At 38.8% G+C, this 16771-nt stretch overlaps 1 protein-coding gene across 7 annotated transcripts in view; it reads right to left on the reverse strand.

Annotated features, from left to right (window-relative positions):
* Positions 1-16771, reverse strand: part of ST3GAL3 (ST3 beta-galactoside alpha-2,3-sialyltransferase 3) — a 192982-nt gene that overhangs the window by 141241 nt on the left and 34970 nt on the right. Inside the window, exon 1 of one of the 7 annotated variants that reach the window (XM_070510119.1) lies at positions 1012-1087. The exons of the other annotated variants lie outside the window; for them this stretch is intronic. The gene's annotated coding sequence lies outside the window, so the exon portion shown is untranslated. Of the gene's footprint in view, positions 1-1011; positions 1088-16771 lie in introns of those variants that run through there. 7 annotated transcript variants of the gene reach the window in all.

Consider the following 16771-nt stretch of genomic DNA (forward strand, 5'->3'; position numbering starts at 1 on the left):
TCAGCCTTCTCTCTGGTGATTTTAGTTTGCTGCAATGAGTGAGTTTGTGTGTGGGCCCTTTAAGACGTGGATCTTTTTGGCTTTCGGCCGATAGCTTTTCTGGGGGTGTCCTCACTGCAGTTAATAGCCTGCAAAGCTAGACAGTAGGACCCCCATCTCAGTTGGGCTGAGTCTGAAGGATGGTTATAGCAGTATTGCCCCCACTCTGGACCTCACTCCTCCAGGAGGGCTCATACCTTAGGGTGGCTCCTGCCTGGCCGGCTGAGAAGCTCCGCTGCTCCCAAAGGTGGCTTTTTTCCTCTCCGGCCGGAGTTACTGCCTCTTCTGCTTTTGTCAGGACTGTCCGTTGTCGTGGGGGTTCTTTTTATCCAGTTTTCAGTTTTCAATCCAGGGTAATTCTTCCCAAAATTGTTGTAACCTGGTTGTGTTCGTGGGAGGAGGCGAGTTCAACGTCTGCTCACAGTGCCATCTTGACAAGATACTTCCTGCTCTAATTTTTAGATCATTGAGTCAAAAGTGGTTTCTAAAAAGATGTCACCCAAGTCTCACTTACTTAAATCTAAGTAATGATTTCCAAGAATCTATTTCATGGTACCCAGAAAAGAGGTCTCTAATTTGTGTGTTTGAAACCAGTCAATCTATTTATTGCAGACAGACTCGAGTGCTCATTTTGGATATAAAATATGTTCACAATTTTTATGTATATGTAAATGAGTGAGCATGTTTATTGCCCAAAGGGAAAGAGCCAGGAAAAAGTGGAGGATGGAAATGTGAGAGAGAGGAGAACTGATGATAAGAGACAACTGATGAGGGACAACAGAATTCCACTGGACTTGGCAACTAGAAATAACTGGAAGCATGAAGATCCGATTAAGACCGATAAAGATGTAAAGCACAGAAACACAATAGATGGGAGCTATCTTTGTTACTGTGGCAGATGAGGCTGCAAAACAATCAGAAATCAGAACATGAAGTGCTTTGTGTACCAAATGAGCAAATTTGAGACGCTACCTGCTAGTGATCAAGGCTCAGAACTTCCTTCCAGCTCAGAGATTGAACTTCATTTGATTCAACACCCCAGGCACTTGGAAAAGTATCCAGCATGCAGTAGGAATTCAGAAATGTTTGCTAAACTGAATAATTTCTTCTCCCTTCCAAGCAATGAAAAGCAAGGCAAGATTTTATCAGATGCTTTGTTTTTCGTATTAACAGTTGGTCAATAACTGTCCAAGTAATTTTTGTCCCTGTTCTCACTTCCAGGATAGCTTCTTTTTCTCCAATAAAGGTGGTCTTTGAACAGGACATTCCCTTTCGTTATGTTTTTGTCACCAGTTCTACCTCAGCAAGTCCTAATGAGGTTGCATCTCCCTCCCTGTGTTAATACTTTTAAAATCTGCTCTGTGTTAGTTAATCTTTGCATACAGCTGAGGACTTTAGGCCTGTCGCTGGGGTGGAGGAGGCCCTCTCTCCCACCCTCCCTCTCGTTTCTTGTAGTCCTACTCAGACTCGGAATATTCTGTGTGATTGCCCATACCATGCTTCCAGGACACCAACATGTTGACATTCCAAAAATCTTTTGATTTTGTGCTTTCAAGTTATAGTTTATGTGCTCCCTGGACTGAAAGACTAAAGTCTTGGTCCCATATTGACACTGTGTTAACCAGTATAATTTTATATTTGCATCTTCATCTATAGAATTTGGAAAAGACCATTTGCTAGACTTCATTCTACTTCCAAGACCTGCTCTATGGATAAAAATGAATGAAAAAATACATAAAGTACAACATAATATCTAAAACATGAACTTGAACTAGTATTTAACAATGGGAATGAATTTATGCAAATATATTTCCTTTTTCTCATGTGGTTTCCCTAATCATCAAGTGCACGAGTTTTCAAGACAGTAAAGAGTATACAAATTAAATTAAGTTAAAACGTGAAAGCATCTAGTCCAAGAGCTTTCACAGAGTAGGAACTGAATGAATGTCAGACCCTTATTGTTTGCGTCAACTCCTTCCTATTTTCCCATTACCAGGTAATATATTTAATCAACAAAACAATGAATACGTGAACCCAAGGCATGGCAAGTCTTCCTAAACTTCTCCCAAACTCATGCCCTCATCTCTATCCTATCACTTCCTCAGCTTAGATTTTCATCTTTTTTTCTTGCCCCACTGCATTATTGAAACTCAGTATTGAACTCAATATTGAAAAAAAGTCATATTTGGTCCTTGTCTTGTTTCTGATCTTCAAAGAAAAACTTTTAAAATTTCACTATTAAACAAGCTGTTTTATGTAGAGTTTTTATGGACAGACACCCTTTTTCAGATTAAAGTTCTCTACTAGTGCTAGTTTGCTAAGCAGTCCTAGCACGAGTGAATACTGAATTTTATTAAATGTTTTTTCTATATCTACTGAAATGATCATTCTTTTTAATTTGTTAAAATCTATTTAACCTATTAAAATCTACTTACTAATGTGATTAATTACATTGATGGATTTCTCTAATGTTAAATCAACCATATATATTCTTAGAAAAAACCTAACTAGATCATGATGTATTATTTTTTTTTTCTATATTGGGGGATTTGCTAAAATTTTGTTCAGGATTTTTACATCCATATTTTTAATAGCATGGCCTGTAATTTTCCTTTCTGGAGTTGTCTTTGTTGGGTTTTGGCATCAAGGATATGCTAGTCTCAAAAAGTGAGCAAGGTGTCAAGCCATGCTGTAGCAGCCATCCCACATATAAAATAGGGGAAGATGGGTGCAGATGTTAGCTCAGGGCCAATGTTCCTCAGCAAAAAGAGGAGGATTGGCAGCAGATGTTAGCTCAGGGCTAATCTTCCTCAGGGGGCAAAAAAAAAAGTGAGCAAGGGGTGTCCCTCTTTTTCTCTTCTCTGAGAGAGTTTGTATAAAGCTGGAATTATTTATTCTTTTCAAGAAATCTCCAGTGAAGCCATCTGAGCTTGGAGTTTGCTTTGTGGGAAGATTTTTAATTATAGATTTCATTGGCTTAATGTTTATAGGATTTTTAAGGTTTTCCGTTACTTCTTGAGTCAGTTTTGGTCAGTTACGTTATTCTAGAAATTGATCCATTTTCACAAAATTCTCAAAACTGTTGTATAAAACTGCTCATAATATCCTCTTTTTAATATCTGTAGCTTCTCTAGTGTCGTCCTTTCCTTATCCCCAGTGCTGCTCATCTGGCACTGGTGCTCCCACTCTCTCCCTCAACTCTTCAACATCAGTCTTGCCAGAGGTGTGTCAATTTTATTAGTCTCTTGAAAGAAGAAACTTTTGGCTTTGTTAATCCTCTATATTGTAAGTTTGCTTTTTTCCATCAAACTGCTATTATTTTCTGTTTTCCTTCTTTGGCTTCAATTTGCTATATATTTTCTAACTTCTTGAAATAGATTTTTAGATCATGGATTTTCAGCCTTTGTTTTTTTGTTTTTCTAATATATGCATTTAGGTCTACAAATTTCCCCTAAGCTTGGTTTTAGTAGCATTATACATGTTCTGACATGTAGTATTTTCAATATCATTCAGTTCAAAATATTTTCCAATTTCCGTTATGATTTTTCCTTTGACCCAACAATTATTTACAAGTTTATTTCTTTATTTCTAAGCATACAGGGATTTTCTAGTTATTTCTCTGTTATTAGTTTCTAGTTTAATTCCACTATGGTCAGAGAATTTACTTCGTAGGCAATCAGTCCTTGGGAACTTGTTGAGACTTGCTTTATGTATGGTCTGTGGCTTCCTCTTCATTTACCTGATAAAGTCTAAACTCTTGAATGGGGCCTGAATCATTACCGACCCACCCAGTTGAGTACCATCCCCCATTTATACCTTACAACGCCAGCCATACTAAACTTCCGGTAGTTTTCCAAACACGTCATGCTCTTTCACACTTTCTGCCTTTGCCCATAATCTTTCCTTTGCCAGAAATGCCCCTACTGCTATTCTCTGCTCCTTATCCTTCTCTGTTCAGCTCAGATATCCCCTCCGCCGTGCAGACTTCCCAGGCATTCTCCCTATCCCTGAAGGTCCCCAGCTGCTGAAGTGCTGTGGCAGTTGGTATCCCTACCTCCCATCTTTCTTTCTCAATCTATCCTCCACATCAATGCTGTCAGAGTTATTCCTGAAATGCAAATCTGACCGCATTTCTCTCCTGCTTAAAATCCTTCCATCAGTGGCTTCCCTCTAACACAAAGTCCAAACCCAACATTCCATATAAGACTCTCTCCTAGCCCTTTTCCAGGGCCCTACACCTTTCTTCATGCTATTCTCTCCTCTTAAAATGCACTTCTCACCTTATTCACTCATCTTTCAAGTCCAGGCTTGAGAGTCACTTCCTCTACGAAGCCTTTCCTACAGCCCTCCCCTAACACTGCACTTTTAGGTCAAATTAACCACTCCCTGTATAACGGTAATAATCAGAGAGTCAGGGTGGGGGTGGGGCAGAAGATTTTTCCTTAATTAATTTTTAATTACTGTATTTATTTTATTTTCAAATATCAAGGGAGACTGTGAGATTTCCATGTTTTCACAGGACAGTGTGGACTTTTTAAAAGGTTGGCAAGCACTGTAAGCACAGCGACACATCCCTCTATCTTAGCATATGTAACACCTAGTGCATTTATTATAAAGTATATTTTATCTAACCAGACTATAATTTCCTTAAAAGTAGGGACTGGGGTTTATTTAATTTTAATCTTTAGAGACTGGTATAACTAGCTTAATAAGTACAATTAAATGGCTGTGGAATGAACTTTTCTGAGGGAATAAAGGAAGACAATTTTAAATTCTAGGTACTCAAATAGAAATTCCAGAAGAAACCTTTGTGTTCTGTTCATTCTCCTTCACACGGAAGTCCAGACCACCACGTTTCCACCAGGTATTTCTATTAAGTCTAAGAACGCTTAATGGCCCCACTGCATCAAATCCAAACTTGCCTATTTGACATTAAGGCCCTCTATAATCTGATTCTGCCCTCTCCCCCCAAGCTTTTGTCTCACTGCTCCTCGCTCGCCACCATTCTTCGTGTGTCAGCAATCACTGCCGCTTCAGAAACACTGCTCATGTTCTACTTCTCTAGAGCACTTTCCCCAGGTCCCCAAGTGTCTTACCCCATCCGTCAGCGTCCCTGATTCAGAGCCCCTCTCTTTCTCAAAGCCTTCCTGGATTTTGCTTTCTTTCTCATCTCTGAAACACTTGATCTGGCCCTGTCTTACCCTTGGTTCCTTTCTGTGAGCCCCAGCTTTCAGTCTGCAGCCTTTGCAGGTCTCAGTGCCTCTCGTCCTGTGTGCCCCACACTACCTAGAACAAAGCTGAGTAAAGACCAACTGTTACTCAGCAGTGAGACCTGCTGACTGACAGAAAAAGTCCTATCTCCACCTTGGCTTCTCTCCCTACAACTCAAGGGCTGCTTGGGTGGTCGTCACATGAATCCCGCAAGGAGCTATCAGTGCAATTTACATGAACACTCCCTGGTAATCCTCTATCTCCCAGCTACCTCCGCGTTACATGTGGAAGACATTCCTCTACAGCTGAGGGAGGGAGAAGAGCTTGTTTTCATAGCCTTACGGCAGGATCAGAGGCTTTTCAATTTGCTTCTGTACCACTAAAAATAAACATACACACACACCCCTGAAGATTTTGCCTCATTTTGCCTTTCCAGAGAAAAGAATTCTGAAATTCTCTGCTCTGTATTACTCTGTTCTTTCCCTTCTCTCTGATAAAATTTGGCTTTCCTAAGCCTTTCAAAATACCCCTCAGGTAGATAAAACCATGACATTATGATGGTGGCAACTTAAATACGTAACTCTGGGAAATTAAAAGCATGAGGTTTTGAAGTGTCTTTGATTAGCCAATAGTGATGAAATCCAGCCACCACGAGGGTATAAGCCATATAACACTGCAGCAGCGAGGGCTACATGTCCTTCCTTTTCCTCCTGGGCACATGACTACTCTAGTAGGGCCCCTTAGTAGATGGGACCACGGACTGGGGTCTAGTCAATGGAATGTGGGTTGCAGAAGCATATCACCTCCAGGCCTGGCCCATAGAGACCTTCAGCACATTCTCCATGTTCTTGCCCATTTCTCCTCTGTGAGCTGGATCAGAAGACCCAGCGGAGGCCTCTAAGGCCCTAGGGGCTAGCAGTGTCACTAGATGGAAGGAGTCTGTGTCCCTGAATGAAATTAAGTGGAACAAACCTCTTCCCCCAACCCCCACAGACTTGCACTAGATTGTGACAGGAGAGAAATAAACCTTCAGTGTATCAAGCCATTGAAATTTTGGGGTAGTTTGTACCAGTAGGGTTCATTCAGACTAAAATATTATAAATTCTTAAAGTTAAAAACAACAATTATTCCTGCACATTACTTAGAAGCAACTCTGTTTAAAGTTATCTTTTGTTACACTGCACTAGCCATATTACTATTTTCCCTTTCAGGTGACTTGGGCACTGGTGGAAGCTGTAGTGTGCCCCTCAGATCCCCCCTCAAGGAAAGAAGGACAAGTCCGCAGCTGCTGGGATCATGGCGGGCAGAAAGCCCTCAGCTGTCAGCCCTCCTCAGGAAATGCCCTGGCTAAAGAGAGCTGCCTTGCCCAGGGTCATGCTCCTTCCTAGGGTGGCCTCATCCAATGACTAGTGGCATCCAATGACTAGTCAAGGAGGAACTATAAAGATACAGCCCTCTCGCCTAACTCAGAAGGGCCATCCCACCTTCATGGTCCCCCTGGGGTCAGCTGAGGCCCTTCTTGGGACTGAATCACGGTCCGCCTTCTCCCTCTCTGGGATCTGGCTTCCTGCTCCTCCCTTTCCGTTCTTTTCCTTTCAGGGGTATTAATCCCAAAGCTACTTCCTAACTTGCTTTTCACACACTAATCTTTATCTTGCAGTCACTTTTCCATGATCCCAACCTGACAGGCATTGTAACCTTGATGCAACATCATGTTGCCCAACTCTGTCTCAGTAAATGGCACATATACCATATTTTCCAATCAAAAATGAAAATACGTAAAATCACAATGGTACGGAAGCTTTAAAATTGAGACTCTCCACAAAAATTCAGAATATGCTATACTATTAAAAGACTAATTCTTCGAAAGAAAATAAATAAAAGCAACCACAAACGTTTTGAGGGCTCCTCTAAGAAAAGGAGCTGTGAAACTGTCCTAAAGAAAATATTACCACCTTGCTTGTAATCAAATAAAGAAATTATTAAATACATAACACAGAGCCACATAAAAATTACTGAGGATCTATTATCCATCTGCGCTGGTATCTGGTATTATAATTATAACAGTTATTTCTTTAGTGCTCGCCACAATACAGTGCTAAGAGCTTCTAAAGCATTATCTCATTGAGTCCTAACTAGCTCTGCAGGTGATAAAACTCAGGTTCACACAGAGTAAATAAATTACACAGAGAAGCAGAGCTGGGGCTCAAAGTCAGGTCCAGCTTACCCTGAAGCCTCAACTCTCTAGTGAGACTGGCAAATTCTTGCATATTGCATATGTATCTTGCATATTCAAGCTCTGAGAGAGGTTAAGCACTGTAACTAGTTCACTAAGTAATTTGCAAGGGCGGACAAGAGCAAAAGGCAGGTAAATATGATTCCAAAATCTATGTTGTCTCCTCTCATCCCTCTACCGCCTCCACTGATGACGGGCACAAGCCCTGCCTTCTAGGCGCACACCGTCTAGTGAATGAGTTAGTGAAAGAACAATTCCAGGCACAATTTTACCAGAAGGAAGATACCCAGCACAAGCCTGTGCTGTGGCAATCCAAAGGTTCTTCTGCCCTCTTGTGGCTCAAGGAGACTGCTACATATCAAAGCTCCATTAAAAAGCTAAAATACCATATAAAGGCACTTGGCGGTCAGACACAAAACAGCAGGAGGCAAATGTGATTGGCTCAAAATGGAGCAGGTTTAATGACTCAAAAATTTGATTGTGCCAACTATTGCTTGTAATAAGAAAGCTCATAATAACAGAATACTAGAGCTCAGAGGAAAAAAATCAGTATTTTGCAATTATAAGGAATATGATAACCAGCTGCATGCATTCAGAACAATGATGAAAGTTTAAAACATCCTAAGCCCCAAACAAAATTCCTGATCCTTGCTTTTCACACATAACAATACACTTTAGAAATCTTTCCATATCAGCATATACAGAGCTTCCTCATTCTTCAGGTGCAGAGCCCCCACCGGATGGGTGAACTTGGCCCCTACTGGTGAACATTTAAATTGCTTCCAAACTTTTGCTGTTAAAAAGAATGATGCAAAAAAATAATAATAATGCGTCAATGGATAACCTTGTACCTAGAGCATTTTTCGAGTGTGTAAGAAAACCACAGATGAATTCCTAGACGTGAAAATGCTGGTTAAAGGGCACACGCACGCCTCCCACCTCTCCAGCTGCTCAGGCTTCTCATGCTTTCTCAAAGGTTAAGAACCACTGCTTTCTGGGGGATTTTATAAGCTGTGACCATCTGCTGCGCACCCCTTAGTTGTTAGTTCCTGCAGGATCTAATCCTTGGTCCTCTTTATTTCTATATCCTCTCCAAGCTCAATTTTCTTCCCTGAAGGCAACCAAAGTTACTATTTCTGGGTTTTATACGTCCAGAGTTATTTTATGCATACGTATGCAAATCCATACGTAATCTATACGCCTGTGTATGTATAAACATGAACATATATGCACAAGACTCTCTCGCCTTTCTATATAAATGGTAACATTTGTACCCCAAATTGAAGCAGTTTTAAGGGGATAAGCAGTGAAAAATAGAACAACCGCGAGCTCAGTTTGGCGCCACTGCTTTGCTTTGTGCTACAGTGTGTGCAGTTTTACGTACCATCGCTTTGTAGCATCAGTGCAAATGTCAACACAGTGCAACAGGCCATCAATATCTTATTATTAATATGAAAATACCCTTGACCCAACTTTGAAAACCACTGCTACAAAAGACAGCTCTCTGCTTTGTTCAGAGACACTATGTCTTATAAGCACAGCTCTCCTTGCTTAAACTACCAATACATTCAACTGTTTGTTTCAGATATTTAAGTAGTGGCTTCTTCTTTCAAAATTATTTTGTTTGACTTTCCTGCCTTCTTTTTTTCCCTCATTATATTTCCTTCTGTTGGTTTTTAAGTTATGCACTTTACACACTCTTTCTATTTGTGTGGTGGTTAATCTAGAAATCTTACCTGCATATTTAACTTTCCATCAATATATTTAACTCTCCTACCAAACAGTACAAGAAAAATACTTGAACTCTTAATATATCTCTCAATTTATATGCGATTACTAACTAGTAGTATAGTTCCATCCCTTTGTTTTCATAACGCCAAATATTGGACAATATTGCCATTTTAAAAAATATAGCCAATGTTTACTTAGATTTACCCACATGCTTACCACGCCTTTGCTCATCATGCCTACCAGCATCTTCCTTCTGCCATCATTTTCTTTTTTCTGAGGCTTATACTTTGTGAGGGCCTTTACTGAGTACCTATAGTGATAGGGAACTTTCTTCAGTGTTTGTCTCATTCTTTAAAGATAGTTTCACCGCACATACAGGTTGACAGCTGTTTTCCTTAAACACAATACAACAGTCCACTTTCTTCTGGCTTTTATTGCTATCCTTGAGAAGTCAACTATCAGTATGTTGTTCATTTGAAAATAATCAGTCCTTTTTCTCCAGCTATTTTTTAAAAACAGTATCGAGGTATAATTAACATATGATAAACTATCCATACAAATAAAGTGTACAACTTGATGAATTTTGACATATATCTGTGAAACCATCACAATTAAGATCATGAATATATCAACCTCCAGTTTCCTACTGCCCCTTTAAATCCACCCCTTACCTTACCCCATTCACATGCAATCCTTGATCTGCTTTTTGTCACTATGAATAAGTTTGCCTTTTATAAATGAAATCCTATTTTATGTACTCATTTGTATCTGGCTTCTTTCACTCAACATAACTATTTTGAGATTCATCCATGTTATTTGTGTACCAATAGTTCATTCCTTTTCTGTAACTATGTGAGATGGTGGATGTTAACTAAACTCTTTGTGGTAAGCATTTCACAATCTATACATAGAGTCATGCGTCTATGCATAATGACGGGGATACGCTCTGAGAAGTGCGTTGTTAAGCGATTTCGTCGTCGTGCAAACATCACGGTGTATTTACACAAACATAGATGGTACGGCCTACTACACACCTAGGCTGTATGGTATAGCCTATTGTTCCTAGGCTACAAACCTGTATAGCATGTTTCTGTACTGAATACTGTAGGCAAGTCTAACACAATGGTAAGTATTCGTGTATTTAAACATATCTGAACATATAAAAGGTACAGTAAAAGTATGGTATAAAAGATAAAAAATGTGACACCTGTATAGGGCACTTACCACGAATGGAGCTCACAGGACTGGAAGTTGCTCTGACTCAGTGAGTGAGTGAGTGAGTGGTGAGTGAAGCGGAAGGCCTAAGACATTACTGTGCACCACTGTAGACTAAAACCACTGTATACTTACTATACTAAATTTATAAAAAAATACTTTTCTTTCTTCAATAGTAAACCTTTGCTTACTGTAACTTTTTTACTTTATAAACTATTAAACTAAACTTTTTGACTCTTGTAATAACAATTAGCTTAAAACACATTGTACAGCTGTACAAAATTTTTTTCTTTCTTTATATGTTTATTCTATAAGCCTTTTTCTATTTTAAAATTTTTTATTTTTATTTTTCACTTTTTAAACTTTTTTGTTAAAAACTAAGAGAGATATACAGTAACCTAGGCCTACACAGGGTCAGGATCATTAATATCCCTGTCTTCCACCACCACATTTTGTTCCACTGGAAGGTCTTCGGGGGCAATAACACGCATGGAGTTGTCATCGCCTATAACAATAGCTTCTTCTGGAACACCTCCTGAAGGACTTGCTGGAGGCTAGTCTTGAAGAGGTGTTACTCTTTTCAGAAATATGTCCATGGTGGTTTGCTTGATTTCTTTTTTTCATCATAAATTTGCTTGGAAGCAGATAATGCACCATGAACACTCCTCTCTATTATTGAAAATCTTTTGCTGTTGGGGTCCATGTTTTCAAACTTTTTAGGAGCTTGTTGAGGTCTGCAAAAGCTTCTGCCAAAGCTTTCACTTGGATTTTCTTGGGGGTTTTCTCTCCTGCAGTCTCCTTTTCTCTGTGTCTTCTTCAGCTATGCGTTCTTGTTCCAGTTGCAACAATTTCTCCTCAGTCAGTTCTTCAGAAACCACCTCTAGGAGCTCCTCACTGTCATCCACATCCAGGTTAAGGTGTCTGCCATCTCAACCACAGCCTCGTTGATTTTTGCAACCTCCTCTTCCTTGGCAGATCCTTTGAAGTCATGGATGAACCTCTTGAGTGTCTTCTTGACATCACCCTAAGCTCAAGCAAGGTTCCTGATGCAGTCATAGAAGTTGTAATCCTTCCGGAATTGCATCAGTGTCTTCTCAATGTTTTCCTCAGTTGCAGCAACAGCCTGAGCAAAGGTCCTCCTCACCAGGTAGTAGGCCTTAAAAAGCTGCTATAACTCCCTGATCCACTGGTTAGATCACTCCTTGTTCCAAAGGTGGCGTTTGGAGGGAGAAACACTGCTTTGATATTGGGTTGAAGATTGCCAATAAAAGGAGGATGTCCAGCAGCATTATCAACAATAAGCAAAATCTTGAAAGGTATGTTATTCTCCAGTCAGTACTTCTCTACTTCACAGACACAGCAATTCAGGAGGGTATGCTGGAAGAGGAGATTCACCCATGACTTCTTATTGCTCCTGTCCTATACTGGCAGTGTGTGCTTACTGATAAGCTTAAAGGCCCTGGGGTTCTCACTGTGTCAGATCACTAAGGGTTTCCATTTGTAGCCTGCAACACTGTCCCCAAGCAAGACTGTTATCCTGTCCTTAAAAGCCTTAAAACCTAGCATTGACTTGGCCTCCTTATGGATGAAAGTCCTTTCAGGCATTGTTTCCAGAATAGGGAGGTTTCACTCAAATTGAATGTTTGCTCTGGCAAGTAATTTTCCTCCACAATCAGCTTATCCAGAGTTTGCAAAAATTCTCCAGCTGCCTTCACATCAGCACTCAGACCATCACTCACTTTCACATTAAGTAACGAATAACAACTCTTGAATTGTTTAAATCAACATAATTGTGTAAATTCAACATCATAGTCGGGTCCAGCCTTTTCTTTCAACAATGCAAACAAACTTTTTGCTTTGGCCAGGATTGTCATAGTGCAGAGAGGAAAACGCTTCTGTGTCTGGTCTTCAATTCATTAGAAGTTTTAGAAGGTCATTAGAAGTTTCTCCATGTCTGGTATGGGCTCTTCTCAAAATTGTTAGTCTCATTGCCTTCAATGAAGCAGATTGTTTAACAGCTTCTCTCACTTTGTTCTTGTTCTTCAAGATCGTAGCTACGGTGGAATGGGACATGCTGACTGGTGAGCAATAACCAGCACTGATTTTCCACCTTCCTAGTCCTTAATTACTTTTAATTTCATTTCCAGGTCAATCACTCAATGCGGCCTCTCACTGGCAACAATGGTAGTGGATTTTGTATGCTTAGAGGCTATGATGAACAAAACAACACAGGATTAAGTCAAGCACCAGAGAAGATGATGCAATCAAGACACACAGTAAACATGAGATGAGGCTGCTGCCAGCGTAACATGGTATACTGTTTTACAATAAACTTTTTTTATAAGTAGAAAGCGTAGACTCTAAAATAATGATAAAAAGTATAGTACAGTAAATACATAAACCAGTAACATAGTTGTGTATCATCATTATCAAATATTATGTACTGTACCTAACTGTATGTGTTATACTTTTATATGACTGGCAGTGCAGGATTATTTACACCAGCATCACCACAAACACATGAGTAATGCATTGCACTACAGAGTATGATGGCTATAACATCACTAGGCTATAGAAATTTTTCAGCTCCATTATAATCTTACGGGACCACCATCATACATACAGTCCATTGTTCATTGACCAAAACGTCGTTATGCGGCACATGACTATATATCAAATCATCATGTTGTACATCTGCAACTACTACAATGTTATACGTCAATTTTATCTCAATAAAACTGAAAAAAAATAATTTCTTTTTAATACTGAGAAGCATTCCACTATAAAGATAAACCACAATTTGTTTATCCATTTACCTGTTGATGGATCTTAGATTTGTTCCTAGTTTTTGGCTATTACAAATAAAGCTGCTATGAACATTCTTGTACAAGTCTTTGTATGGACCTATGCTTTCACTTCTCTTGGAGCCGAATGGCTGAAGGTACGTTGGGTGATTGTTTAATTTTTTAAACATCTATAAAATTGTTTTTCAAAGTGGTTTTACATTTTACATTCCCACAGCATATAAGTAAGTGTTATGTGTCTAACACATACACAGTGTCTACGTGTTATGATTATTCCACATCCTTGACAACACCTGATACAGTCTGTCTTTTTAATTTTAGCCATTCTAAAGAGTTTACAGTAGTATCTTGTGATTTTAATTTCCATTTTCTCCTAATGACTAATGATGTTGAGTATCTTTCCATGTGCTTACTTGCCATCTGTATATCTACTCTGGGGAAGTGTCTGTTTATCTCTGCCCACTTTTAACTGGTTCTTTGTCTTCTTATTACTAACTTCTAAGAGTTCTTTATATATTCAAAATACAAGCTCTTTGTTGTACATATGTTTCACAAAATGCTCTCCCAGTCTGTGGCTTGCCTTTAAATTTCTGTAACAATGTTTTCTGAAGAGCAAATATTTTTATCTTTGATGAAGTCCAATTTGTTAATATTTTTCATGCTTTGTGTACCGTATTTTGTTTTTTGAGGAAGATTAGCCCTGAGCTAACTGCTGCCAATCCTCCTTTTTTTTCTGAGGAAGACTGGCCCTGAATTAACATCCGTGCCCACCTTCCTCTGCTTTTTTATATGTGGGACGCCTACCACAGCATGGCTTGCCAAGCGGTGCCATGTCCGCACCCGGGATCTGAACTGGCAAACCCTGGGCTGCCAAAACGGAACATGCACACTTAACTGCTGTGCCACCAGGCCAGCCCCTGCATGCCCTATTTACGAAATCTTTGCCAAACTCAAGGTCACTAAGATTCTCTCCTGTATTTTGTTCTATGAGTTTTATAGTTTTAGCACTTGCATTTAGATGTATGATACATTTCAAGTTACTTTTATATATGGTGAGAAATAAGAGTCAGGTTCTGTTTGTTTGCTACCATTTACTGAAAAGATTATACGTTCTCCATTGAATTGCCTTGGCACCTTTACCAAAAATTAATTGGCCATATATGTGTGGGTTGATTTCTGGATTCTGTTTTCTATTCCATTGATCCAAATGTCCATTTGTTTGTGCGTGTGTGAGGAAGATTGGCTCTGAGCTAACATCTGTTGCCAACGTTCTTTTTGCTTAAGGAAGATTGTCACTGAGCTAACATCTATGCCAATCTTCCTCTACTTTATGTGAGATGCTGCCACAGCGTTGGGTCTGTGCCTGGGATCCGAACCTGTGAACCCTGGGACACCAAAGTGGAGCATGTGAACTTAACCACTATGCCACCTGGCCGGCCCCTAAATGTCCATTTTTATTACCCTTTCCCCATTTCCTTCAATTTTATCTGGGAATAATTTACATACAATAAATTGCTTTAAAGCATATAATTTGAAGAGTTTTGACAGTTGTACATACACACCACCACACAATCAAGATACAGAACATTTCTATCAACCTCAAAAAATTCCTTGTGCCCTCCTGCAATCCATCCCTCCCTTCACTTTCCACCCAAGGTAACTACTATTCTTTTAGTTACTAATGATTAGTTTGCATTTTATATAAATGGAACCATACAAAATGTACTCTCCTGTGTCTGGTTTATTTTTCTCAGAATAATGAGTTTGATAGTCATCCATGATGTTGCTTGTATCAAGTTTGCTCCTTTTCATTGCTGAATAGTATTTCATTGTGTGGATATATCACATTTTGTTTGTCCATTCACTTGCTGATAGACATCAGGGTTATTTCCTTTTGGGAACAAAGCTTCTATGAGTATTTATGTACAGGTCTTTATGTGGACATGCTTTTATTTTTCTTGGGTAAACACTTAAGAGTAGAATGACTGTCATCTGGCAGGAGTATATATAACTTTTGAAGAGGCTGCCAAACTGGTTTCCAAGTGGTTGCACCATTCTGCATTCACAACAGCAAAATCTAAGAGTTCTATTTGCTTCACATTCTTGCCAACATTTTGTTATCACTGTTTTTAAACTTGAGCCATTCCAGTGGGTATGCAGTATTACCTCATTGTGGTTTTAATTTGTATTTCCATCATGAGTAACAATGTTGAGAATCTTTTTGTGTGCTTTTGGCCATTCATAAATCTTCTTTTATAAAGCGTCTCTTCAAATCATTTGCCCATTTTTGATTAGGATGTTAACTTTCTTATTATTAACTTATAAGAATTATTTATATACTTTGGATACAAATATATACAAGTATTGAATATTTCATAATTGAACATTGTGTATACAAGTACTGAATATTCTTTCCCATTCTGTGGCTTGCCTTTTTATTTTCTTAATAGTGTCTTTTAAAGAGCAAACATTCTTAATTTTGGTAACGTTTAAATTATTAAATTTTAATTTTACAGTTCATGCTTTTAGTATCCTAAGAAATCTTTGTATGCCTGTCTTTTCAATTTATACAAATAGAATTGTGTTATTCTGTCTCATTTTTGACACAAAGCATGTTTCTTAAGTTCCATCCATGCTATTTATGATCTGTTTCTTCTAACAGGTGCATACCATTTCATGATATAAATACCCTACAATATCCTACTTCTTGCCTATTCATTCCTAGGATGGAAATTCATTCATCTCCCTGGGTCCACAAATAATGCATTTCTCTGATGAGTTCCATGGTACATATATAAAGGAGCAGATTTGCTGAGCTAAAGGATACACGTATACTTAAGTTGAACAAATATTGCTAGATTGTGCCCTAGAATGCCTGTACTTATCCACTTTCCCACCAGCAAAGGATACTGGTTACTGTAGTCTCATACTCCTGCCAACACTTGACATTATCCACCTTCTTAATTTTTTGTCAGTTTAAGAAGTATAAAGTGATCGTTTTAATTTTAATACTTCTCACAGCTCATGAGTTTGAGTATCTCTTCATATGCTTAGCCTTACGGTTTTCTTACTCTGTAAATTCCTTCTTCAATTCTTTGCTCATTTTCTACTGGGGTTGCTATCTTTTTTTTCTTGCTTTGCAGGAGTTCCTTGAATACTCTAGATATCAACAGTTGCAAATTTTAAGTATTAAAAATTTCTTTTCTCAGTATATTATCTGTATATTAATTTTGTCTATAGTGTCCTTAATAGCACAATTCTTAAATTTGATTTACACAAATTCATCAATTTTTTTGCTTTGTAAGCTATGCTTTTAAGGTTTTGTTTAGTCCTTTCCCTAGACACCTAAGTCACCAAAGATAATCTTTTCTTTTCTCCTATTTTCACCATTTCTAATTTTACCATTCTCATTTAAGTCTTCAGTTCATCTAAGGTCTACGTCTGTACATGGAGTTGGTATGGACCCAGCTTTCTTCAACTCCATCTAGTGAGCCAGTATGTCCTCTCTCCTTTGATTTGTGGTACCACTTTCATG

This window comes from Equus asinus, chromosome 5 (genome assembly GCF_041296235.1).
Source record: "Equus asinus isolate D_3611 breed Donkey chromosome 5, EquAss-T2T_v2, whole genome shotgun sequence".
In the NCBI taxonomy this organism is placed as follows: domain Eukaryota; kingdom Metazoa; phylum Chordata; class Mammalia; order Perissodactyla; family Equidae; genus Equus; species Equus asinus.